Below are 27,649 nucleotides of genomic sequence, written 5' to 3'. Positions count from 1 at the left end.
AGGGCTCGAACTCATGTCCCCTGCATTGGCAGGCGGATTCTTAACCACTGAGCCACCAGGGAAGCCCTTGTCAGATGTTTTTAATGTTTGGTGGGGGAAGCGTGTCTATAAGGGGTCTTAGTTTGCATTTCTCTGTCTGCCAGTGAGGTTGAACATCTTTTCATATATATATATATATTTATTTTATGTATTTATTATTCTGTGAATTACTAGTTCATGCCTTTTGCTCAATTTTTGATTTTCTTATTGATTTCTTAATGATCCTTCATTTGGTTTACATATTACAAATATCTTTCCCCATTTCTTCCTACCAGCATAATGTGGGAGCTAAGAGCATGGACTTGGGGGCAAGTGGCAGGATTAAATCCCAGCCCTACCACTTCCTGTGTGGCCTCAATACCTTATATGAGCCTGTTTCCCCATCTGTAAAATGGGGATGATGACCACCCTCACTACCTTGCAGTGGTGCTGGGAGGATTAAAAGTTCTCACCTGTGAAGCATGAGTGCCTGTCATGGCGAGCACAGGATGGACTGAATAACCTTTACTGCACCAGGCCCTGAGTGGCCCCCCAGACTGCGTGCCTGCCCTGTCATTTTGCCCAGAGCTGTCCAGAGCGCTGCGTCCTCTTTTGATACGATTGGCAGGCAGTGCTTCTCTCTGGCTCCCAGTCTCCTGGATGACCCTCCCTTCAGCATCCCTGAGCTGCCTGAATAGAAAACGAAATCCCAGCCTCTCTCCAGGAGATGGCAGGGGGATTGGAAGGCATCCAGCGCCTTGCAGCAAAAATAGAAGCCTCACTTGCTTAGGAAGGAATAATAATGAGGAGAGCCAGACAGACCCAGGCTGGGAGGGTTCATCTCGACCCCCGCTTCCCTCCTGGCGTCTTTGTAGACCTGGTGGATCGCTTTCAGCCTTGGCACTGAGTTCTGGTTTTTTATACCTTAGTGTCGCACTGTCCTTTCCTTCCACAAAGCCAGGGAAGGAGGCCAGAACACAAGACTGGTTTAATATCAAGAACCACTGGAGAAACGTGTCAGGATTGCACTGTAAACACCCCTGCCACAAAGATCAGGGGGAACCGTGCTTCTGTCCTCAGGTCACCATCTGCTGCTCAAGGTCAAGTTTATGGAGGATTAAGGCCCAGTTGAGTCAGGACACCTTTCATTGATTCAGCCCCAATGTTAATTAGCTCAACACTGTGTAAGGAGCTCCCAGGTTTATTTAGTAGAACCCCAGAGGATTTTACATAAAAGCAAACATGGAGGGACTTCCCTGGTGGTCCAGTGGTTAAGAACACACCTTCCAATGCAGGGGACACCGGTTCAATCCCTGGTTGGGGAACTAGGATCCCACATGCCATGGGGCAACTAAGCCCGTGCACCACAACTACTGATCCCTGGTGCCTCACATAGAGAGAAGCCCAGGCACCACAATGAAAGATCCCTCAACTAAGACCCGATGCAGCCCCCCAAAATAAATAAAAATAAAAACAAACATGGAAAAAGTAAATTAGAGATATTGCACATTATAGCTGGTTTGGGTTATAGCAAATTTCTGGGCTTTGAAACAGATGGAGCTACCCCACATCTCTGTTGCCAGCTCTGCCTTCAGGGCCTGGCAGGGCCTCACAGGCCCCATAAGGGGAGCAAAGACCCCCTTGAAAGAGGAGTCCCTACTCAGTAAACTAATCACAGAGAAAGTCTCCCTATTGGAATCTGGAGCAGGAAGTGAGGAAACTGGGGGCAGAAGGTTAGCATCCCCAGTGGCCCGTCGCCTCCAGACTTGGAAAGCTAAACTTCCAAGAATGGAGGGTTTTGACCATTTTAATGGTAACGATTTGTATGTTATCCTTAATTCAGTATTTTTTTTTTTTTTTTTTTTTTTTTTTTTTTTGCGGTACGCGGGCCTCTCACTGTTGTGGCCTCTCCCGTTGCGGAGACGCGCAGGCTCAGCGGCCATGGCTCACGGGCCCAGCCGCTCCGCGGCATGTGGGATCTTCCTGGATCAGGGCCCGAACCCGTGTCCCCTGCATTGGCAGGCGGACTCTCAACCACTGTGCCACCAGGGAAGCCCCTTAATTCAGTATTTTAAGAGCGTGTTTAGAAGCCACCTTCTCAAACAAAACAATTGCTTTTTGAGACCTTTGAAGTTGGATTTGAAAGCCAGTCTGTGCCCCAAACATTTGCACAAATGAGAATCTGAAGGTTTGAACTTTTGATTCTAAAGACACAACTTCTTGCCCAGAAGGAGCGAAATAATACAGGCAGGTATTTATAAGTGGAGTTATTAGCATTTGAGGGCTTTCCTTGCTGGGGGACTCCGTTATTTAGAATTTAAGATTTTTACTTATAAACAGCCCATTGGTGCCCATCAGTGGAGCATCTCAACTTTACCATCACTGTCTCCCAACACCGAGCCCCTTTCTTACCATGATCTGGGCTGCGTCGTCCACATCCATCGGGCTCTGAGGACCTGGAGCCCCTCCCTGAGTTCAGCCCCTGTTTCCCCATGGTCACTGGTCTGTGGCCGGTTCTTGGGGCCCCAGTTCTTTCCACGCCCTGTTATGACCCTGCTATACCCATCTGACATTGTCCCTGTGTGTCCCCTCAGGAAGCAGCAGACCCCCTGCCCCCACCCCGGCCCCACAATAAACCACGTATATCCCAACCTGGGGGAGCATCCGCGCCACCTCCGCAATTCCATCCTGTGGTCCCAGCCACACCTGAGGGGACACTGGGCCACCTCACTGCATCCCCTGGGGCAGCTTGGCTGAGCTGCAGAGCCAGGTCCCACAAGCCACCTCGAGTAGCGGCTTACCTGCCAGATGCTCCTTTGCCAACTGACTGTCCCCGCTGCGAGGCAGCCTGTGCAGGCGAGTCCCGTGTCCACCCGGGCTGGGCTGAGAAGACCGTGTAAGCATGAACCCTCCTTCCAAGCTTTCCCTTGCGATAGTCCCACAGATGCCTGGTTCTCAGTGCTGGCTGCAGCCACCAGGCTAGGACCAGCAGGAGCCACATCTGAGCTGGCTGTGATGTGCTGATGATGTCTGCCTTTGATGCACCCTGACCATGGCCGTGGTGCTCTGCACACACCCCTCCCAGCCCCCGCTGAGGGCTTCTGCTCAGTGGGGCCCCATCTTCCATCAGGAAGTGCTTCATGGAACCTGGGATATTGCTGCTCATCAGATCATACCTGTTCTACACCACAGCTTCCCAGGTATCCCCACACCTGTGTGCCCAGGGGCCAGCCCCTTACAAAGGCCAGCATTGCCCATTTAACTCAAGGAAATTCAGCCGTAGCTCTCGGGTCAGCTGGAGGAAGAAATCTGATTTTGGACAGTGGGATGGTGGTTGTGCTGTGTGTGCCCCCGGCCGCTCTGTAAGACCGAGAGGTCAGCGCACCATCTGCAGGCAGACCTTTCCGCCTCTGCTGTGGACAAGTGACCTCTGTCCCCTGCTCCTTGAACCCAGGTGCCCCTCAGGACAGCTCCCAGGTCTGGGAGTCCGTGAAGCTGTGGATGTTGCCTTAACTTTGTGAGAAAATGCTTATGAAGATTGGTTCTGAGCCCTCTCCCACCAGCACTGCCCCTTCCTGGGCTCCCTGGGCAACATCTCCTGCTCTGGGTGAGGGGCCCTGTGATCCGGCTTGTCTGGGGCCATTGCCATTTTCCTGGTCCCCTTTCCCAAACCCCCTGGGCCACCGTGGAGCCTCAAGGATATTTCTGAATCTGGGACTTCCCACTGATTCCCCTGCCATAACATCAAAGGCGCTGAGTACCTTCATCAGCAAAGCTGTAAACCATACACTCTAAGGAATATTTGGAATTTCTGTTTATCTCCCCAGTGTCTGGAAACGTAGCACTTCAAAGGCTCTATTTGATCATAGATCCAATTTATTGCCAGAAATGTGCATGTGGAATAACGGGGCCCCTCCAGTGGCAGTGGAGGTGGCATCCTGTGAGAAAATGAATTTCTCCCGGAGCCGAACACCAGCTGCCTCAGCAACAGTATTCGCAGGAGAACCGAACCTGGTGGTGTTTGAAGTCGGGCAGCTGAAAGGCTCTTCGTGGAAGTGTTCTCTGTGCCTGGATTCAGCTGTGGGGTCAGCGCCCAGGGCCAGGGCCTGCCTTTCGTTCTGCACTCGTTCTGAGGGCTGGGGGCCCTGGACCCTGGAGAATCCAGTTGTCAGCATGTGGGGCAGACGGAGTCTCCTGGGCTCCTGGGACTTCCTGTTTCCTGTCTCACCAGGGAAGTTGGGCTGCAGGGTAGCCTAAAAACCAACCAACCTACCTGTGAATGGACCAACAACTTAGACAGTGGCTTGTTCTAATCTTGTGGGGAGAGGCCTGTGTGCTTAATTTCCAGCCTGGAGGTTGATGAGGGATTATTCAAGGAGTGGCTGTGAGTTACCAGAAGATCAGGCTCTTGGATTTCTGTCTAGTCACAAGTGGCCGAGAGGGACAGAGGAGGTGACCTGGCCATGGCTGCCCCCAGAGGGGGTAGGAAGAGACCCGGGACGTGTGTTTGGTACAAAGAGGAGTGACTGGGCCACACATGGCTGAGAAGAGCCTGAATGTTCCAAACCGTATTTGAATCTCCAGGTTCATCCTGGCCTCTTGACGGCGTGGGCCTCCCGGCTGTGCCTGGCCAGGTGGCGGGTGGACTCAGAGCCAACCAGGGAGGCGACAGCGGACCCCCAAGGACTTCCTGGATCTCCCCACTCACGACTTCGTTGGACTTGTCTTTGAGATGAACCATCTATCTGGAGTTGCAGGTCATCAAAAAACACAGCCCTGCTGTAGACAGTGCAAGCCAGGGGTCCCCAGAGCGGGGGAGAGGGCACCGCTGAGGGAAAAGAAAATTCATATTTTTCTTTAGAGAAAATGAAAAGTGGCACTGGGTCCAAGTGGTAGGTGACCTTGCTGTTGAGCTAAAATGCTGCTGGGAAAATGAGAGAAGACAGACATGAAAAGAATGCTAATGAATAGCGGTGGACGGGAGCCCGGAGCCCTGACTCCCCGCCATCCACAACGGGTGCTCGCGTGTAGCCTATTAATAGACACTTAAAAACCGATTCTAAATTGAGCTAAGATGTGGGCCTGTTTTCTGCTGGTGGAAGAGCCTTACGTAAGGCGCCGGGTGCCGCTGGTTGTCCTTCCAGAGTGCTTTGATGGTTGCACACCTTGGTTGGGAACCCGCGGGGAGCAGGCGGGATGTTCAGGCTCCAGGTGGACGACACTGTCCTTTTGAGCGGCTCGAAGACAGTGGGGTGGCAGGGAAGCCTGCAGACCAGCTCCGGGGTCCCCCAGGTGCTTCTGGGCCTGGAGGGGTGGGAGGTGCTGGACTTCTGGGTGGATGGGCCCCTCCACGGCCCGCGGTGTTGGGGGTGGTGGTGGCTGGAGGGCCAGGAGGGAGGGAGGGACAAGTGCGGAGGACTCCAGCCTGTGCTGGAGGCTTCCAGGCCCCTCCCTGCTGTCCTTCTTGGTCACTACTGGTCAGAGCTGGGGTGGGGGGTGCCCAGGCAGGACAGTGACCTTTCTGAGCGACCTGCTTGAGGTCACAGAGCGAATCTGGGACAGAGTGAGGAATTGAGCCCGCCCTCCCAACGCCCCGCTGCCCAGGGAAGTGTTCTTGCCACTGGATGTGACATTTAGTATGAGCGCCAGCCTCCTGGAGGCGCTGTGGTGGTGGGGTTTGGCGGAAGAAGGGGCAGGCTGTAGATTCTGGTGACCCCAGGCAGTGTTCTAGAGGTGGGGTTTCACCTTCCCATCCTCCTTTAAGGTGGTTCCCACTGTCCACATTTTACACATGATGGAGCCGAGGCGGACACCATGAAGGGATTTGAGAGGCAGCAGAAGCACGTACCCGTGGAAAGAAATTGAACAGCGATGCAAACATCCAGCTCCCCCTGAGTAGAGCCAAGCAGGTTACGGTGCTGTGGCTTGATCAGAATGGAAGCGTCTGCGGCCTTCTAAGGGTCAGAGCATCATTTTCCCCTTATATATGGACCTGAGGCATCTGCCCCGGGCCAGTTTTGGGTGGCTCCCAAATTTCCTCATTAAACCCCACTGCTAGGAATGTCTGTCCAGGGAAATGAGAGCGGCTGTCGGGCTCCCTTAGAAAAGTGACAACACTGAGTCCAGAGTGGACCTTTGTGATGAAGTTGAAGCCGTTGGCTGCCAGTGCCGCTAGCAAGACCCTGTTGTCTTCCCCGAAGAATGACGCCATCCCCTATGACTTCAGACCCCAGGGCCAGATTGAAGGTGGACTTCCCGACCCGACCAGCACAGCTGTTCATGAAATGCTCCCAGTTCTTCCATTCCCAGCAGATGGGATGACGGTGGGGTTGGCGGGGGGGGGGACGCGGCCATTGCCATGGTTTTGAAAGGAACCAAGAAATTCCTTTATCACTTATCCTGTCTTCAGCCATATTGGAGGGAGGAAAGGAATTTGGATGTGATATTTCAGACCCGGAAACCCCGTCCTCTTGCACTACCCTGGGCTCCCCGTCCCTGCAGAGGGACGGACTGGGGCTTCTCCTGCCCCGCCATGAATTCCTGATCCAACCCATGACTCTTGCCATCCTGATGCCCTTGACTCTGGCTTTCCTCTCCAGCCCGAGTTTGCAAAGCATCCTCTGTTCAAGGGGACTGTGAAACCCAATGTCCTCTTTTCTGTTCTCTTTATAAAACTGCACCCCCCAGGAGGAAGGGTGGGCTGGGAACCTGGGCAGAGGAAACGAGAGGTGGTCTGCCTCCTCTCTGTCTCCTTTAATCTCTTTTCATCCCCCTGCAGTCCCCACACGCACACCCACCTCTTCTGAAAGTGTCCCAGAATACCGGTTCTGCCAACTAGCGGGGTCAAGCTTTGTTGTGGGAAAATACATATTCATGAGGGCTTTGAGGCGCTTCATTGAAATGCTGAGAGTCTCTGCAGCCAGAGTGATACATGAGCCATCGCTTTATTTGTCCAACACAATGTGAAGGCAATAATCGTGTGATGAATGGCTAAAGAAACATTTTAAGTATTTGTTTCGGCGTGATTTCTGATCATCTCATTAGAATTACAATCGGTTCACTTTCCCAGGTATTCAAAGCCTCTCACTCATTTAAATTTCTATGCTCTATAGGAGCACCCTTATCATTCCTGAAACCAAAGTAAATTCCTCTCTCTTCTTCTGTTTTATTCCAGAAAGATTTCATCATCAGGAGGGTTTTCGGGACCTTACCAAACCGCTAGTTTTCGGTAAGAAATAAGAGGTAACCTTGCATGGCGTGAGGTTTTGCTTCTGACGTGTGTGAAACGGGGCTGTCTTACTGGAGGGACGCTGCCCTGCGGGTGGGGCTGGGCAGCTGTCCTAGTTCTTTACCTCCTGGGGAGCTGGGTCTGTATAATCAGTACTAATCTGAGCACAGAGCATCTGAAGCTGGGGTCTGATTCACAGTCAAGGGCCGTTGAGCCCTGGGCCCACTGCTGGGCACTTATGTTGTGTCCACGAAAAATTAATCAGTCATTCTAAGAAAGAAATGGAAAATTTTATTCAAGCCCAATTTGAGGATTATAACCCAGGAAGCGCATCTCAGAAAGCTCTGAGAACTGTTCTGTCCGTTGGCAGTCAAGGCATAGTTATGTAAGTTTCTTGAGACGGAGGGCTACACATCAAATGACTTCTTATTGACAGTTTACATGATCCGGATCTAAGCGTCATTGTGACCCCTTACGAGATCAAGAAGAGTGTTATCTTTTAAGGCCTTGTCCCATTGATGCTAGGGGAGTGTTGCCTTTCCTGCTTGAGCAGGTATTTCTGTGATGGGGGAGGTTTGGTCGATGCACAGTGCAGACACACAGTGCACAGTGAGGGGAGAGAGGAGGCCACAGGGCAGAGAAGATGTTTTGTTTAGATTTTTCTGGTCTTGCCATAAATATGTATTTTATTTCTCAGTTGCCCGGAAGTGATGCCTCCCCCAGGCTCCCCAGTGCACACACGACATCCCCTCCTCATTATACTATGCTTCTGTAAACCACAGTCCTCATGGTGTTACCAAACTCCGGTTCGGGTGCTCACCACTCAAAAGCCAGTCATTCGGGAGGCAAGTGTCAGTAGAAAGGAAAGGTGCGATCTGAGGAGATCGTGGACTCACGTCCAGAGACCAACTCCGAAGATTCTAATCAGCCAGGACAATTTTTAAAGGGAAAAATGGGGGAAAGAATCTTAGTGAATCATCGAGGCAAGAGGTTGCATTCTGCATCGTTCTCCATTGTGTGTGGTCTGGCGACTCTTCAGATGTTGCCTTGCCCACGTGATCTGCCTGCAGGGCTACTGCGGGGGTAGAGGGCTAGTTCTTCTTTTTTTTAAAAAGATCTTTTTGATGTGGAACATTTTTAAAGTCTTCATTGAATTTGTTACAATATAGCTTCTGTTTTATGTTTTGTTTTTTTGGCTGTGAGGCATGTGGGATCTTAGCTGCCTGACCAGGGACGAAACCTGCACCCCCTGCATTGGAAGGGGAAGTCTTAACCACTGGCCTGCAAGGGAGGTCCCAGCTAGTCATTCTTTAACTACTTCATTCTTCATTCTTACTTCTTTCTATCTAGGAAAAAATCGACAGGTTAGGCAAGGCATGGTACACATTCAGGAGAGCCTAAGTCAGGAGTTAGTTTCAATTGCTTCGTGATCTCATTTCTATAATTAGATGTTTGAGGGGGACAGAAATGGGTAAACAGGAAAGGGGCAAAAGTGCTGCTTTCAATGGATTCCATCATTTATTTGTGTAACTCCCACCAGATTCCTGTTCAGATTGAAAGTAAATACACATCACCAACAATGCATACTGTTTGAAACCTTCCTCTATTATTGGTCTACGAGAAGTCCACCATTTTGAAATGCCAGGATGCCGAGTAGAAGACTTTAACTCTGATTACAAAGAGCACTCTTTTTTTAAAATAATTTATTTATTTATTTATTTATTTTTGGCTGCATTGGGTCTTCATTGCTGCGCACGGGCTTTTCTCTAGTTGGGGCGAGCGGGGGCTACTCTTTGTTGTGGTGCGCAGGCTTCTCATTGCGGTGGCTTTTCTTTTTGCGGAGCATGGGCTCCAGGCGCATGGGCTTAGTAGTTGTGGCACACAGGCTCAGTAGTTGTGGCTCGTGAGCTCTAGAGCACAGGCTCAGTAGTTGTGGCACATGGCCTTAGTTGCTCCGTGGCACGTGGGATCTTCCCAGACCCGGGCTTGAACCCATGTCTCCTGCATTGGCAGGTGGCTTCTTAACCACTGCGCCACCAGAGAAGCCCACAAAGAGCTCTCTTAAGCTTACCAGGGGTGAGGGGCGGCCCCGAGTCACTGCCACCCTGTGGGTGAAGCTGTCCTGTGGCCCTCATCCCACTGACACACGGTGGGCTCTTGCCTTCCTCTTGCCCTGGAGGGCCTGTACGGGCAGATTTGCACAGGTCTGTAGGCCAGGTGCCAGGCAAGCACCTGGTACAGCGGAGGTTTGTAGGATATGGGTTCTGGGCTGAAGGTGCTGGCCTCTTCTTCTGGGGCCAAAGACACGCTGGTGGCTGGGTAGCAGGGAAGCTGGTGTATGGGTTGGAGTATGTCTGAAGAAGAGAACGTCATTAGGGGTTAGGAGGCCGAGCCAGGCATGGTGAGCATGATGACCAGAGCAGGTCCCAGGTTCTGGTGGATTCCATGGGTTCTTATGCATTCATGGTGTCGACTGAAAAAAAAAAAAAAAGCACAACCTAAAGGTTAAGAATTACGTTTCATTTGGTGGACTTTCTGAGGACTTCAAGCCCAGGCACAGCATCTCAGGTAGCTCTAAGTGACGGCCCTGAAGAGGCAAGGGAGGGGGAGCCAGGACATATAGAAGTTTTTGCAACAAAATCATGTAGTCGGAACATCAAAAGATTACTCTTAACCAAAGAAAACCAGATATGTCAAGTTAAGGAATTCAGTGCTTTTCTATGTATGAGAAGATGCAAGAGTCTGGGCTCACTGAAATCATTCCTTTGATGTGCACCTCAGCTCTCTGGGGCCAGTATCCTGTGTTTTCTCATCCTGAGTTTCCTCAGGGCTCACAGTTGGGGCTATGGTAATGGCCGATGGCTTGATGGCCACAGCATCCTTTGTTTGCTCATACTGCAGGCAACATTTTTCATCCACAGTGGGAAGGAGCATTTGCTAGTTGCATGGAGCAGCGCTGGGCAGCCGTCCAGAGTGTCGTGTGTAGGGTGGCTTTGGGACAACCAAAGGAGAGGGAAACTGCATTCCCCAACGGGGAAGCTCTGTGTGAATTCTGAGGATGATGACGACCACCAGTGGAGATGGGATACTGGAGTGTCTAGACAGTGGTTCAAAGCCATCGTTTTGCCCCTGGGGTAGCAGAAGAACACAGGCCTCCGCTACTTGGAGCTGCTGAGAGATCATTGTTTTGTAAAGCAAGGCAGCTTCATTTATTCCACTCGCTAATCCAGCATCTACCCTGAATCTGCGGTGCTAATTACCGTGTTGTGCTTGGGCAGGAATTCCCTCACGTCAAATTGGGGAGCGTTCTTGTCCCAAATGTCCTAGATGGATTCCATGGTGGCTTTGAAACCTCACACCTCAGATTGGGACTTGAACCCAGTCACACCTCGGGTGGGCCTTGAACCCACAATTTCCCAGCTGAAACTGCACACCTGGTCTCAGGACTTAAGGAGACTCAGGTTCTTTGTGTCTCGATGCAGAAAGACTTCAGCAAGAGGCAAAGTGATAGGTAAGAAGTATACTTATTAATGTAGGACACTTGTGAAGGCTACAAGCAGACAGGCAAGAGGGCTCTGCCCTGGGAACTAAGTGGGAAAGCGGGTTTATTTAGAGAGATACACACCCCATAGACAGAGTGTGGTTCATCTCAGAAGGTGAGAGGCCCTGAAATATGGGGTGATTAGTTTTTATGGGCTGGGTAATTTCATAGCTAATGAGTGGGAAAAGAAGGGGCAGTGATTTCCAGGAATCAGAGCACCACCCACTTTTTGGCCTTTTATGGCCGGCCTCAGAACTTTCATGGCACCTGTGGATGTGTCGTTTAGCTAGCGTATTACAATGAGCATATGACGAGGCCCAAGGTCCACCAGAAGTCGAACCTTCTGCCATCTTGGGCCTAGTCGGTTCTAACTGGTTTATGTTATGTCCTCCACGGCTCTGTCATTCTTTTAATGGTTGTGCCCTGCCCCCTCCCCCATCTCAGCTTTGAGAGTGTGCGAGTGGGGCACAGCCACAAGGCATTTAAGGGACATAGAACAATCAGCCCCCCTCCAAGGCAGCGGAGGGTGAAACCTCAGAGGAGTTGTATGATTTTTAATGGGTTTGGGCATAGGAATCAATGAGTATTTTTCTGAACATTTCCTCAGCTGTCAGTCTTCAAAGCATGTGAATTTACTTTTGTGCTCTCAGCAAAGCCTTTTCCTTCCGGTTTGATTTTCCACTTAGAGTTGTAAACATACTTCAGCCTTAAATAGAGTAGATGCGTCAGCCGCCCTCCGCTGCGAAAATGCTAAAGGATTTTGGGGGATTCTGGAAGGGGAGGAGATTTTTATCATAATTGACAGTAGGGATAGCTTGTGAAGGTGTTGCAGGAAGGGTGACCCCTTCTGGAGCCCAAGAGTGGGCTCTTGTCTAACACTCGCAGATGAACTGTCCGAGGAGACACACGTGCTGACAAAGCAGGAGACTTTATGGGGAAGGGGCGCCCGGGCAGAGAGCAGAGGGTAAGGGAACCCAGGAGGACTGCTCTCCACGTGGCTCGCAGTCTCAGGTTTATGGTGATGGGGTTAGTTTCCGGCTTGTCTCTGGCCAATCGCTCTGACTCAGGGTCCTTCCTGGTGGTGCGTGCATCTCTCAGCCAAGATGGATTCCAGCGCAAGGGTTTCTGGGAGGTTGTCAGGACATATTATGGGCTGGCGTCTCCTGCTTCCTTTCAGCCACTCCCGAATTCTCCCTTTAGTTTTCCGTGGCAGCACCGTGTTCTTTATCGGCACCTCCTGTTGTGAGACAACTCAGGCAAGCGGTTATCATCGTTCCTGGCCAAGGTGGGCGGCTTTGGTCAACGGTTCCCTAACAGAGATGTTACTGATGGAGAAGTAGTCTCACAAATGGCCGTGAAATTCTGGCCTTCTGGGAGCCCAGGGTCTAGCAGCCACCACACTCCATCTGCTTTCTAGGGACTTTCCACCATGAAATTGGCTTCTTGAGGATTTTCTTAAGGAAATTGGAATTGTCATTGCATTCTGATGGATACCATGGGGCAGTTCTGTTTGTGCCTCTAGGGTATAAGGTATTTCCTTCTTCTGAGCCCAAAAAAGACCTAGTGGAATATTTATGCATCCCAAAATATCATTAGAGTATGAAAATCAGCTGCAAATGATGAGAGGCCAAGCTCTCTTGCCAGTTGCACTCACCCATCTGCAGTGTGGCGGGACCGTCATTTAAGTGAATATACTCATCAGGGTTCTCTGCAGAAAAGCATATTTCTTCTGTGAGAGAAAAGTGGCAATGAGATGGATATTTTTAACTGACAGTTTTGCCAGAATGAATCTCTGGGAGGAGAGATCTTCAGAGAGTAGAGACCTGGGTATATTTATTTTTCTACCACAAGGGAACCGTTCTGTAACTTCAGAATACTAATCCTCAGAGTGTGCCTGCTGTCCTTCCACAGGATAACTTTGTGAATATGCTTCCACTCATAGTAAAATTTGGGGGCTGTGTTCTAGTTTTTTCCCCCTGGGAGAATTAAATTCTAGGCCTCACTATTGCTATGATATCTATCCACCAGGCCCTTGATCTGTAAAACGCGTGAGTCATAATTATAGAAATTCAGGGATCATCCTGAAGGAAGGTTGGAAAGATTAATAAGCTGTGTTAAAATCATGGGCAAGTCTCAGAAAATACATGAAGTTAGAAGATGTTGCATTTGTGAAAATGGCTGGCTCTTAGGATGGCAGCATGCCCTTGCCCAGGTACAAACACATGCCAGTGCTGTGTAAAATCTGGCCGAGAATGGCCCTAAAACATAAGATCCTAAGAAAGACAGAGACATTCCCAGTCACCAGACATTAAAATAAAACACGAAGTGGAGCTGCTGTAAGAGTGGGGGAGTGGGGTTCCTGATGGAAAGTGACAGTTAAGGTTTGTGATATCTTAGTAGGAGAGACAGAATCGGATGGGTGGACAGGGTAGTGAGCCTTGTAAAAGATGCTTACCTGTCTGGGAACCCAGGTGATGGCAGAGGTGTGTTATTGACCAGGTGGGAAAGGATGCAGGACAGCGGTTGTCCACATGGGAAAAGAGCAAATGAGATCCCTACCTCACAGCATACACACAGGCACACAGGTCAATGCCAGTAGGACTCAAGACGTAAATGAAGGGCATGATGTTAAAATACATAGAAGAGATTTTCTGTATGCCCTTGAGGTAGGAAAAGGTAAGACATACACTTGCGCACAGACACATCATAAAACACCATTAATATTGGCAACTTCCTTAAGAGAAGGGGCACTAAAGTTGAAAGCAAACTACTAGCTGGAATAAATATCTGTGATGCATTCTCTGTAAGAGATTGGTATTCTGTCTGTATAAAGAACTCTTTCAGGGCTTCCCTGGTGGCGCAGTGGTTGAGAGTCCCCCTGCCGATGCAGGGGACATGGGTTCGTGCCCCGGTCCGGGAGGATCCCACGTGTTGCGGAGCGGCTGGGCCCGTGAGCCATGGCCGCTGAGCCTGCGCGTCCAGAGCCTGTGCTCTGCAACGGGAGAGGCCACAACAGTGAGAGGCCCACGTAACGCCCCAAAAAAAAAAAGGACTCTTTCAGATCAATAAGGAAAAAACAACATAATTGAAAAAAGTGGGCCAATAATAATAAGAAGAAGGTGTTAAGGTTTTCAAGCCTGAACAGTGTGTTCATGGCTGTTGGTGAGCTTGCTCTCTACCCCTGCTTCTCTTGTGTTTGAAAAGTTGATAAAAGAAGAGGTTCTGTTGAACACCTCAGTGTAGTTGAATGGATTCCTACTGCTCTCCGCTTACAAAATCAGACTCACAAATGTTGGTAGAAAAAAAAAGTTGTCTTTAATCAGAATGCCGGCAATCTGGGGAGATGGTGGACTCAGTGTCCCCCAGAAACCACCTCCGAAGATTCTGCTTGGCCACGAAAGTTTTTAAAGAGGAAAAAGGGGAAGTAATCTCGGTTAATCATGGAGATGGGAGGGTCAGACTTGTCGCCCTCCCTGCCGTGTGCAGGCTTGTCAGTCCTCGTGATCTTTCTTTAGATGCCAACTTGTTCACACAGTTTGTTCACGTGGTTACTGAAGGGGAAGCTAGGGAAGAGATCTGGTCATCTGTTAATTCCTTATTCTTCATTTCTACGTCTTTGATCTACGGAAAGAACTGACAAGTTAGGCAAGGTATTGTGTGATCAAAAGATTTGAAAGGTGTGCTTGGGCCGGAGATGAGTAGAGCCTGGGGGTGCCTGGTTTAAGGTTAGTGACAGTGTAGCTCTGCTAAAGTGACAAGGAAAGGGGCTTCCTGCTAAAGGTGGTTTCCTGCAAAGAACTGCTTACATCACGTGTGTGCTCCACACAGCCTCGCTGCTCCCGTGTCCCTCTGGCAGGGCTGTCTTGCTCCTTTGCATTGGCTAATAATCCTCTAACTCGCTGTAATTGCTGACTTCCTGGGCTGACCATTTTACAGGCAGTTCTGCATTCCTCTCTTCATTGAAATGCTCAGGACTTCTTTTTTCTCCCCCAGCTTTATCGAGGTATAACCGGTCTACCAAAAACCTACACGTCATTCATGTATACATCTTGCTGAATTTGGACAAATGTATCCACTTGTGTGACCATCACCACAATCTAGGCAATAAACATACCCATTGTGTCCGAAGGTTTCCTTGTATCCCTTTGTTTTTTTGTTTGTTTTGTAGTAAAAACACTTCACATGAGATCTACCTTCTTAAAATTTTTTTTTAGAAACATAGCATCCCTTACTGTTAACTAGGCGCTGTGCTGTGTGGCATCTCTCTAGAACTGATTCATCTCGCAAACTTGACACTTTATACCCCCCTGCACTCCCCCCCATTTTATTGTCTACCTCTGTCCCATTGACTGTTTCAGATGCCCCACATAAGAGGAATAATGCAGGCTCCATCCTTCTCTGACTGATGTATTTCACTTAGCATAATGTCTTCCAGATCCCTCCATGTTGCTGCAAATGGTAAGGTCTCCTTCGTTTTAAAGGCTGGGTCCTGTTCCATTGTCTGTGTAGACTGCATTGTCTCTATCCCATCATCTGTCGGTGGACATGGGTTGTTTCCATGTCTCAGCTGCGTGAGCCAGGCTTTGCACAGTGGTGTGGCTGGGTTCCTTCAACAGCAGCGTCCGTGCAGGTGGTCTTTTTGGCGCTCTTTCTGGCTCTCTTTTCTATGTGCTTCTCTCCATCTCGATGGACAGGGCTCACAGGCTCCCTTTTCAGAAGCTTTAGTTGGGCATTTAAGCCACATTTAAGCCTGCCCTGTGCTCTCCTGCCTGAACGCTGATCTCTTTGTGGGCTTGTTCACCCACTTGTTCTGACCCTTCACCGTGTCCACCATGGATCGTCGACGCTCAGGGAACCTGTGATCGCTGTGTAGCTCTGACTTCTCACACTTTCAGAAGCTCATTTTCCTCATCTGTCAAGTGGGGACTCATGGTTTGGGGGCGTGGTCGTGAGAACGAACCACATCACAGATGGGGAGGGAGTAGCACATAAAAGCTCCCCACTGCTGTCATTTCCTTCCTTGGAGGAAGCAGAGAGCAGCCATTGCGATCTGCTTTCCAGCCTTTGTGTGTATGTTCTCAAGTACTTGGAAACGTCTGCTCTGACACCATTTTTTTTTTTTTTTAAGTTGCATGTTAGGAGAGAAAAATTTCATCAACACCTTTTTTAAAAAATGAAAAATGTGTCAAGAAAATAGCACTCCGAGCTGCCACTCTGTTGAGCCCAACATAATTTGTGTGATTAAATGAAAGGAAGTTAGCCATTTCTGTATGTAATTTTTTATTAATGATATTCAGATCCAGTTAATTATATCCAGTTCTAATTAATTACATGAGTGTGTACATTGGTCTTCTCCAACTGTGCTCTGTGGAGTCCCAGGAGATGGTCCCGAAAATAGCAGCCCACATTCAGGTCGGGCTGGGACACACTGTGTGTACTGCCCCCTCTTGGGTCCCAGAGTGCCGTATTAAAGGCCTTGACAAGTCCTGCAAGAAAGCAACTCATTTAATTCACTTAACACATCATTTTCCAAACTTATTTTTACCATACGTGCTTCTAGATCCACCAGGAAATGCTACTTGAAGTCAGAACAGTTCTTACACCCTAGCTTGGTCTTGGACTGCTTGATAAACAGCGTTTATGTTTATGGAGACATTCCTGAAGTCTCCCCGAGCAACACAGCTGGGGTCTCCCCCATGGTGACAGATTGTCCTGCAAAGAGCTGTGTTTTCATACAGTCTGTGGTTACTGCCGACTCATCTTGGACCAGTCACGTGATCTCCTTCAGTCAGTTTACACATCTGTAGGGAAAAATGGGGGTGGCATGTCAGCCCTTCGGGGGGCTGTCAAGGTGAAGGTTAGTCCTTGGAAGTGCCCCCGCCACTCCTGCCTGTGCCCGTCTGTGGCAGAGACCCTCATTCACAAGAAAGGCCAAATCGTCAACCGTGTCCTGGCCTCAGGGCTCAGATCTGAGACTCAGCTCCTGGCAAGGTCCTCCTAGGAGGTGTGAAAGGGAGCACCTGACCTCTGCTTTGGTGATCAGCCTCCAGGGGATGTGTCCAGTGCTTCGGCGGCCGTGCACCCTGAGTGTTAAGGGAGGTGACGAGTGGACACTGGGGGAAGGTGGCCCGTCAGTGTAGTTGGTTGTGCAGAAGGAGGTGACACTTGACCGCACATCTCGAAAGGTGAGTGTGCTTTCCTGGGAGAGAGAAGGACGGAGGCGGGGCAGGACCGGGGTGGGGGGCCTGATGCAGGAGCCAGAGGATGAGGTAGCAGGGGCCAGACTGTCCTGTTTTTTTTTTTGTTGTTGTTTTTTGTTTTGTTTTGTTTTTTGTGGTACGCGGGCCCCTCACGGCTGTGGCCTCTCCCGTTGCGGAGCACAGGCTCCAGATGTGCAGGCTCAGCGGCCATGGCTCACGGGCCCAGCCACTCCGCGGCATGTGGGATCTTCCCGGACCGGGGCACGAACCCATGTCCCCTGCATTGGCAGGCGGACTCTCAACTACTGCGCCACCAGGGAAGCCCCAGACTGTCCTGTTTAGGCGGACATGCAGAACGTCAGGCAGGGCTTCACCAGGGGGCTGATGCCAGAGATGAATGTGGAAGTGGGGTGCAGGGGTGAAGCCCTGAGCCCTGGTGACACCTCGTGTGGCCCTGGGGAGAGATGATGCATTGAAGGCTGTGGGGTGGAGGAGGGCCCCAAGGAGAGACCCTGGGGGAAGAGTGTGGGGAGGGTCCCTCCTGGAGAGGGAGTGGTTGGCGGGGGGCAGGAGGTGGGAACTCAGGAGAGAGAAGAACTTCTTTGAGGTGGGGAAGAATTGTTGGATCCCCGCTTCAGGAGGGGTGGAGGCGCTTTTGAGGGGTGGGTGGAAGCAGGGAGTCAGGCCGTGGTTGGGGGTGGACTTGGTGAGGAGCCGCAGGGGCCTGAAAGTGGGCAGAAACCAGGGCGGGCAGGCTCGGGACTCTCAGTGGCCATGGCCGGGTGGTGGCAGGTGGGAGACAGAGAAGGATTTTACGAATTTATTTATTTATTTTTGGCCACGTTGGGTCTTTGTTGCTGGGCGCGGGCTTTCTCTAGTTGCGGCGAGCGGGGGCTACTCTTCCTTGTGGTGCGCGGGCTTCTCACAGCAGTGGCTTGTCTTGTTGCGGAGCACGGGCTCTAGGCGCACGGGCTTCAAGTAGTTGTGGCTCTTGGGCTCAGTAGTTGTGGCTCACGGGCTCTAGAGCACAGGCTCAGTAGTTGTGATGCACGGGCTTAGTTGCTCTGCGGCATGTGGAATCTTCCCAGACCAGGACTCGAACCCGTGTCCCCTGAACTGGCAGGCGGATTCTTAACCACTGCGCCACCAGGAAAGTCCCAAGAGGAGGATTTTAAAAGACAAAGTGTATGTAGTCTTTTTCTTTTGCATGAAAACTGTCCAAGCAGGGCTGGGGGGGTGGTGGGTGGAGGAGAAAGGGTGTGAACAGAGGGAACAAGGTATTTTTCGGTGAGGATGGAAAATGGATGTTGGGTGTGGGTCAGGGATGTGGGGAGAAGAGGTAGGTGTGAGGTTGCAGCGAAGAGGGGCTTGGGTGCTGGTGGAGAGAGCTTCTGATTTTCTGGAGGGAGAAGAATCCAGGCATTTCCAGCTGTGACTCTCTTCTCTCTGGGAGGCAGCGTTAAGCTTGTGATAGCAGAAAGGAATCCCCGTGATGGAAATATATCTGGCACCTGCGTTAATCTTTTGAACGAATATCTCCAGTCGTGGCCACTGTGCTTTGGGACGGTGGATATGGTTCATCTTAGGTCGATTCTGAGTCGTCCCCAAGGACGACCCCCAACATTGTTTTCAGCCATGACGGTGCTGGCGTATCTGTGTGGCTTCCCCAAGTCCTGGCTGAGGAAAAGCGGTGCTCCTTGGGATGTGTGTCTGGTTTTTTTGTCGCTACTCTGTCTTGCCAGCCCTGCTTTGGGTCCTGCAGCCCAGAGTGTGGTGGGAGAGCTCGGGAGCTGTTCCAGGCTGAGACCTGGCAGTTGCCAAAGAAAATTTACTCTCTCCTCTGATGCCGTGAGATTTCACATCAGAAAAATCAAACAGCTTTGGGGACCGATTAGCTTAGAGATAAATCCTAACTTCCTCCCCTTCCCTCAAGCCTCTGGGGGGTTGGAGTGGGTATGCAAGCCGGGCTGGAGTTTGCAGCATCCTGGCTGTGCCCAAGTTCATTGCAAGGACTCTGTCGGGCTCTGGAAGCCCCGCTGGCCTCTGTTCCTCCGTGAGGTTCTGTGTGGGCACAGGGCAGCCTGGGAGGCAGGCCCCCTTTGCCTGTGATTTCCCTTCTCTCTGCCAGCTCATTCCTCCCTCCCTTACCCCTCCCCAGCTGATCCAGAAGCAGCAGTAGCATCCCTCTTCTGCCCTGTGCCAGACAGCCGTAGAAGCAGGCTGAATCAGAGCTCCTTCAACTCTGAAGATAGATGTCCTGATTCCTGCTTTCCAGAGAGGAAGATAGGCTCGTGGACATGAGGTCTTAGACACGCAGAGCTGAGCTGGGCTCTGCCGGGCACAGGGTAGTGAGCGGAGCATGCATCATGCCTCCCCGGTGGACCCGGAGGCATCCCACCTCCTGCAGCTGTGGTTGCCCAAGGTCATTATTACTCCTCCAAGGCAGGAGGATACCCAGAGAGCCCCTGAGGCCCAGCCCTGCTTTGATGGAAGATTGCTTTGTGATGTGAAGCTTCTTTGTTCTCTCATCCAATAAAGGACTTGGGGTGGGGGGGCAATGGGGAGTACTTAAGGAGTACAGGGTTCAGTTTTGCAAGATGGGGGATGGATGGGGGTGATGGGAGCATAGCAGTGTGAATGTACTTAATGAAGTATATGCGTAACAGTGGTCTAGATGGTAAGTTTTATGTAGTGTTTATTTGACCACAATTAAAAAACAAAAGAGAAAGAAACACAGCACCTATCTGGTAAACACTGACTCTTACTATGGAGCCAACCAAGGAGACACTGAGCGCATATAGGTTCTCCCTATAGGGTTATTCTCCACGCTCTGAGTTTCCGCCTTCCCACCATTCTGGGACTTGGTTTCCAGGCTCTCCTGTTTATCTCCCCCAAATGTCATTGTCACTGTCTCTGTCCCTCTTCCAGTCTCGCCCAGGTGGGAGGCTGCTCTCTAGGGTGGTTTTACCAGGATGGAGTGTGTTTGTGTACGTGTGTATGTCTCTGTGTGTATGTGTATGTGTGTGTGTATTTGTGTGTATGTGCGTGTATTTGTGTATATGTCTCTGTGTGTATTTGTGTGTATGCGTGTGTGTATGTCTCTGTGTATGCACGTGTGTGTGTGTATGTATGTGCGTATGTGTGTTGTGTGTGTCTCTGTGTGTATGTCTCTGTGTATGCATGTGCGTGCGTGTGTTGGGAAAGCTGGCTGATCCTCCTCCCAGATGCTGGGCTACCTAAAGTGACCCAGCCTGGGGACCCTCCCCAAGTGCCCTTCACCCCGCAGTGCACCCGGGGCTCTAGAGCAGGCACTGGGAAGCCTGACCCACAGAAGTTAGGGCAGCAGGCAGAGCCCCGGTGGAAAGAAAAACCTTGAAAGACCTGCCCCTGCCCATAATATGGTGCCTTCTCTAGTCTCATCCCGATTGTGTCCCCTCCTTCACTATGACGGTCCACACCCTGTAAGGACCAACTGGACTTATTAACAGAAATGACTGAAAGTGGGGAGGGGGAGGCTTTGGAGATTCATCTTTTTAAAGCGTTTGTTTTGAATTGCGTAGTGTGCATGTTATAGACCATAACATATTTTAAAAAGTAGGCACTAGTAGATTTTATTCCATTTGCAATTTCAGGACAAAAAAAGCTGTATTACAATATGGTACAGTTTCTGTGAAGAGATTGTTCCCTAGTGTCTGTCATACTGGAGGCTAGTTTTCTGCCCTTCAGAACATGTTTTTGTTTTTTTATTTTTTAAATTGATTTATTGAAATATAGTTGATTTACAGTGTTGTGTTAGTTTCAGGTGTACAGCAAAGTGATTCAGCCATATATAAATATATATATATTCTTTTTCATATTCCTTTTCATTATAGGTTATTCCAAGATATCGACTGTAGTTCCGTGTGCTATACAGTAGGTCCTTGTGGTGTATCTGTTTTATATATAGAACATTTTTTTAAAAATAAGCTCTTTAGTTGAAATATAACAGACAGAAAAGTACAAACATTCTAAGTGTTTATTGCCATGAATTTTCTCAAACTGAACACATCTGTGTAACTACCACCCAGACAAAGAGGTAAAGCATCACCAGAACTCAAGAACCGCCCCCACCCCAGTGTCCCCTCCCAGCCACAACCTCCAACACCCAAAGGGAACTGAATCCTATCACCAAATATTTTTGCTAATTTTTTTAGTTTTCATAAATGAATTTCTACCACACGTACTCCTTTGTGGTAGCTTCTTTCGCTCAACGACAGTCATTCATAGTTGTTGCATGTGCAGTAGTTCCTTGATTGTCACTGTCAGATAGTTTTACATTGTATAAATATATAAAAGTGTATCCATTCTGCTTTTGCTGGACATTTGGATCTTTCCCACGTTTTGGTCATCGTTGTTGCTGAGAACGTTCTTACGCGTTTGGTGTGCATCTGGTTGCATTTCTGTTGTGTATCTACCAGGGCTGGAATTGGTGGATCATAGGACGTGGACTATGTTTATATTTTAGTGAGCACTACCAATCAGATTTCCCAAGTGGTTGGAACAAATACACTCACACCAGCAAGGCTAAGAGTTTCATTTGTTCCACATCCTTGCTAATCACTGGGTTGTCAGTCATCTTAATTTTAATTCTGGTGGATGTAGAGTGGTTTTCTTTGGTTTTCATTTGCATTTGACTGAAGACTAATTTCAGTACCCTTTTTTGAATATTTTTATTGTTCTTTTGGATGTCTTCTTTTGCGAAGCTCCTGTCTTTTGCTCGTTTTCCTATTGGGTTTTCTTTATCTTTGTGCTGTGTAGGATTCTTTATGTGTTCGATACTTGAGACCTTTGTTGGATGTATGTATGAAATGCAAATGTTTTCTCACACTGTTTCTCACCTTCAGAGGTATCTTTCGATAAAGAGGAGTAGCTTATGAATCTTTGCCTTTAAGATAATTGCTTTTTGTGCTCTGTTTATGGAATCTATTTGTACCCCCAAAGCATGAAGACATTCTCCTATGTTAGCTTCTAGAAGCTTTATTGTTTGAACTTTCCCTTTTAGATCTACAATCCACCTGGAGTCCATTTTTTATGTATGGTGTGAGGTAGATGTCCCGATTCATTTTCCTTCTAATGGGTACCTGGTTAATCTGGCACCATTAATTACCTCACTGCTCTCTCTAATAAAGGTCTGATTCCATTTCTGGTGTTTGCCTCCTGACAGCTCTCAAACCCCATCTCCTCCCTTTCCTTCTGCCCTACATCTGGGCAAGCTGATAACAAAGCTTGCCCACAGCCTTGTGTGCTGCTGGTGGGAGGTTCAAACCACAGAAGCCTCAGCCCCTGTGTGCAGACTCTTCCATGGCCTCACCCCCTAACCACCAGGGCACTCCGTCCCACTTTCTGTCAAGCCACTCACGCCATTTTTGGACAGGCTTTTGTTCCTGCCACGTTCTCCCCAGGAAGACCAGTATGTAAGTAATTAATCTCTTCATACCTTCTTTTTTGTAAAAATTGAAGTATAGTTGATTTACAGTGTCATGTTAGTTTCAGGTGTACAGCACAGTGATTCAGTTTTATATATATATTCTTTTTCAGATTCTTTTCCCTTATAGGTTATTACAAAATATTGAGTGTAGTTCCCTGTGCTATATAGTAGGTCCTTGTTGGTTATCTGTTTTATATATAGCAGTGTGTATATGTTAATCCCAAATTCCTAATTGATCCCCTGCCCCTGTTTCCTCTTTGGTAACAATAAGTTTGTTTTCTATGTCTGTGGGTCTGTTTTGTATCATTTGTATCATTTTTTTTGAGATTCCACATATAAGTGATACCATATCTTATTTGTCTTTCTCTGTCTGACTTGCTTCACTTAATATGACAATCTCTGTGTCTATCCATGTTGCTGCAAATGGCATTATTTCATTCTTTTTCATGGCTGAGTAATATTCTATAATATATATAATATAGAATAGAATAGAATATATATGTCTCACATCTTCTTTATCCATTCATCTGTCAATGGACATTTAGGTTACTTCCATGTCTTGGCTATTGTAAATAATGCTGCTGTGAACATTGGGGTGCATGTATCTTGTCAAATTTGAGTATTCTCTGGATGTATGTCCTGGAATGGGATTGTAGGATCATATGGTAACTCTGTTTTTAGTTCATATGTTGATATGTGTGTGGTGTCAAGAGTCTCTACATCTGAACCAATTTTAGGTGGGGAGATAGATTCCACCTTCCATGGCACGATCACAGCACACTTCAGTGTCACTTTTTTGTAAACGAAATTACTGTATGTATGTGAGTTTCTATTCAATTCCACTGTTTGTCTGTCCTGGTACCAATACACAATACTTTAATTACTGTGCTTTTATACTAAGTGTTACTTCTGCTGATTTTAAGTTCTTCAGTTTTGCTATTCAAGATTCTCCTGCTTTGTTTGGTTCTTTGCATTTCTGTATAAAATTTGGAATCTTTCTGTCAGTTTCCGTGTAGACATTTGCACATAGAACCCTGTTGAGATTTTGATGTGAGTCCTTTGAATCACAGATCTATTCAGAGGGAGGTGAAATCTTTATAATATTAGGTCTTCCCATACATGAACATGTAATTTCCCTCTCTTTTGGTCTATTTTAATTTCTCTTGATACATTTTGTAGTTTTGAATATACATCTTTTGTTAGATTTCTTCCAGGGTATTTGAGTATTGTTTTGATATTTCCTGTTGTTGCTATTATAAGTGGCATTTAAATTTTTTTTTTCTGTTGTAATTGCTTTTCATGGGTGTGTATAAACATGATTGTTTCTTATATGTTTTCCTTGGATCCAGCAACTTTGTTAAATTCAGTTATTCTAATAATTAATTTGCAGGTTCTTTTACATTTTTCAGATGCATAATCATGTTGACTGAATAACGAGAGTGTATTTTTCCTTCTTTGCACTGATTGCAAACCCCACTTCAGTGATTCCCCACTTAGGGGCAGATCTTTCAGTATCTTACTTTAAGTTATGCTAATTTCTGTCAGCTTTTTGGTGAATACTCTATATGAGTCAGAACATTCCCTTTTATTTTTAGTTTGCTGCAAGTTTTTATCATGAGTGGGTGTTGAATTTATCAAATACTTTTTCTGCATCTCATTAAATAATCATAGAATATTTTCCTTTTATTTCAGTAATATGTTCAGTTATATGATGGATTTTTTTAATGTTAAACCATCCTTGCATTCTGGACTAAATTCAACTGAATTTTCATATGACTTAATTTTTATATATAACTTGTTTGATTTGATAATTTTTTATAGCTTCTTTGCAACTGTGTTTAAAAGTGATTTGCCTTTAATTTTATTTTCATATAAAACCTGACCATATTTCAAGGTCAGGTTTTGATATCAAGGTATTTGGTGGCCATTTAAAGTGTCCTCTTTTTATGTTCCCTGGAAGATTTTGGGTAATACTGGTGTTTTGTTGTTGCTGTTTGTTTTCGTTTTTGGTTTTGCTTCTGTATTTGGAAGAATTCAATTGGGAAGCCACTGGGGTCTGAAGTTATTTGAGAAGAGGAAAGAGAATTTTAAATTACAGATGCAATTTCTTTAGTAGATACATGACAACTTGGACATTTTCTTTCTTCTAGTGTCAGTTTTGCTAAATTGTGTTTCAGTAATTTGTTCATTTTGTAAAAATTGTCACAATTATTAGTGTTAAGTTGTTCATAATATCCATTATTATATTTTACAAGTGATATCCACCTTTTCATTTCTGATACTGTAATCTGTGTACTTTCCCTCTCCCTCACCTTTTATCAGTATTTATTTATTTATTTATTTGATTTTTGGCTCTGTCAGGTCTTAGTTGCGGCACGCGGCATCTTCATTGCAGTACTTGGGCTCTTTGTTGCAGCACGCGGGCTTCTCTCTCTAGTTGTGGTACATGGGCTCAGTAGTTGCGGCATGCAGGCTTAGTTGCCCCGCGACATGTGCGATCTTAGTTCCCTGACCAGGGGTCAAACCCACGTCCCCTGCATTGGAAGGCGTATTCTTTTTTTTTTTTAACTTATTTTTATTTTTGGCTGCTTTGGGTCTTTGTTGCTGTGCGTGGGCTTTCTCTGGTTGTGGCGAGCAAGGTGTACTCTTTGTTGCGGTGCACGGGCTTCTCATTGCAGTGACTTCTCTTGTTGCAGAGCATGGGCTCTAGACGCACGGGCTTCGGTAGTTGTGGCAGGCGGGCTCAGTAGTTGTGGCACGTGAGCTCTAGAGTGCAGGCTCAGTAGAGGTGCACAGGCTTAGTTGCTGTGCAGCGTGTGGGATCTTTCCGGACCAGGGCTCGAACCCATGTCCCCTGCATTGGCAGGCGGATTCTTAACCACTGCGCCACCAGGGAAACCCCAGAAGCTGAATTCTTAACCACTGGACCACCAGGGAAGTCCTATCACCTTTTATCAGTCTTGCTAGTGACTTACATATTTAATCCCCCCACTCAATAATCAACAATTGGGTGTGTTGATTTTTCTCTACTGTACATTTGTTTTCTGTTGTTTTTTTTCCCTGCCCTTATATTTCTTATTTCCTTCCTTTATCTTTATTTGGGTTTAATTTGCTGTTGTTTTCAGAGTACTTGAGAGTAAATGGATATCTAGATTATTTATTTGTCCAGCATTTCTTGTTTGCTAGTAAAGGAATTTAAGGTTGTAAATTTCCTTGTAAGCCTGCTTTAACAGTAATCTACTTTTAAAAAAAATTGTGGTAAAAAACACATAACATTAAAATTTACCATCTTAACCATTTTTAAGTGTACAGTTCAACAGTATAAACTGTCTTCACATGTTGGGAAACTTATCTCTAGGACTTTTTCATCTTGCAGACCTGAAACTCTATACCCATTAAAAAATAGCTCCCCTTTTCCCCCTTATCCCAGCCACCGGCAACCACCATTCTTTCTGTTTCTATGAATTTGACTATTTTAGATGCCCCATATGAGTGGAATTGTACAGTATTTGTTCTTTAGTGATTAACTTATCTCACTTAGCATGATGTCCTCAAAGTTCATCCATATTGTAGCTTGGGTTAGAATTTCCTTCCTTTTTAAGGCTGAATAATATTCCGTTGTAAGGATATGACACATTTTCTTTATCCATTTATCCATCGATGGACGTTTGGGTTGTTTCCCTTTTGGATATTGTGAATAGTCCAGCTATGAATATGAATGTGTAACACTATTTTTTGACATGTTGTATTTCCATTATTAACCAGTACAAAATGTTTTTGTTTTGTTTGGTTTCTTTTGCGGTACGTGGGCCTCCCACTGCTGCCGCCTCTCCTGTTGCGGAGCACAGGCTCCGGACGCACAGGCCCAGCGGGCATGGCCCACGGGCCCAGCCGCTCTGTGGCACGCGGGATCCTCCCAGACCGGGGTATGAACCCGTGCCCCCAGCATCGGCAGGCAGACTCTCAACCGCTGCGCCACCAGGGAAGCCCAGTACAAAATGTTTTTAATTTTTGTATTTATGTTCTTTTGTGTTCTATCTATTATGTTGTATATGTGGGTTATTTTGAAGTGGTTCATTTCCAAACGTCTGCATATTTTCTAATTATATTTTTGTTATTTATTTCTAGCGTAATTACACTGTAGTCAGAAACATATTCTTCGTGATTTTAACATTTTGAAATTTGTTTAGATTTGTTTTGGACTTGTCTACCATATGATTAATTTTGACAAAGTTTTCTATGTGCACTTGTGTGTAGTTCCTCAGTGCGGTAATTTTTCTCTGTTAATGAGGAAATTTTTGGTAACTATGGTGTTCAGACCTTCTAATTCCATTCTGAGTTTTGTCTGCTTGTTATAAATCATTTACTGAGAGAAGTGTGTTAAAAAAGTATTGCAGTGTGATTTCAGTTGTCTTTTTGCGATTCGGTTTTTTTCTCCCCTTATAAAGTTTGAGAGTATATAACTAAGTACATATACACTTAGAATTGAAATTTACAATTTATTCCTAGCAGGTTGCCCTTTTTTATCATGAGTTCTTTCTTTTTTCCTTTAATAATGCCTCTTTTCCTAAAGCCTACTTTGTCTAAATAGTAATATAACTACACCAACTTTCTTTTTTTAAGTAAATTTTTTACTTTAGAATAGTTTTAGATTTACAGAGAAGTTGAAAAGATAGTAGGGAGAGTGCCCATATATCCGGCACTGACTTTGCCCTGTTGCTAACATCTTACATTCACACGGTACATTTGTAGCAAGCAATGAAACAGTATCAATACATTATTATTAACCACAGTCCAAATTTCATTCAAATTTTCTTAGTTTTTACTTAATGTCCTTTTTCTGTCCCAGGATTCCATTTAAGATACCACATTAAACTTAATCTTCACATGTCTTTAGGTGCTTTTAGAGTGTGGTAGCTTCTTAGACTTACCTTGTTTTTGATGACGTTGACAGTTGAGGAGTACCGATCAGGTGTTTTATAGACTGTTGTTCAATTTAGGTTTGTTTGATATTTTTCTCCTGGTTAGACAGGGCTTATGGGCTTTTGGTCAGGAGACTGCATGGGGAAGACTGCCATTCTCGTCATATTAAATCAGGGTGCAACTGACCACTGTTGATATTAACCTTGATCACCTGGGAGTTATGCCCCATCTCCATGAGGCAGTGTCTGCACAAAGTATTAATATATGGAGGA

At 47.1% G+C, this 27,649-nt stretch overlaps 1 protein-coding gene across 2 annotated transcripts in view; it reads left to right on the top strand.

Moving 5' to 3' along the window:
• The window catches only part of APBA2 (amyloid beta precursor protein binding family A member 2), a 189,759-nt gene that overhangs the window by 78,078 nt on the left and 84,032 nt on the right, over positions 1-27,649 (top strand). Inside the window, exon 3 of one of the 2 annotated variants that reach the window (XM_079909860.1) lies at positions 7,193-7,246. The exons of the other annotated variant lie outside the window; for it this stretch is intronic. The gene's annotated coding sequence lies outside the window, so the exon portion shown is untranslated. The remainder of the gene's footprint in view (positions 1-7,192; positions 7,247-27,649) is intronic. 2 annotated transcript variants of the gene reach the window in all.

The sequence above is a fragment of the Stenella coeruleoalba genome, assembly GCF_951394435.1.
Source record: "Stenella coeruleoalba genome assembly, chromosome: 2".
In the NCBI taxonomy this organism is placed as follows: domain Eukaryota; kingdom Metazoa; phylum Chordata; class Mammalia; order Artiodactyla; family Delphinidae; genus Stenella; species Stenella coeruleoalba.
Note: the sequence above shows the minus strand (reverse complement) of the source record. Positions and strands in the feature narration are given on the sequence as shown.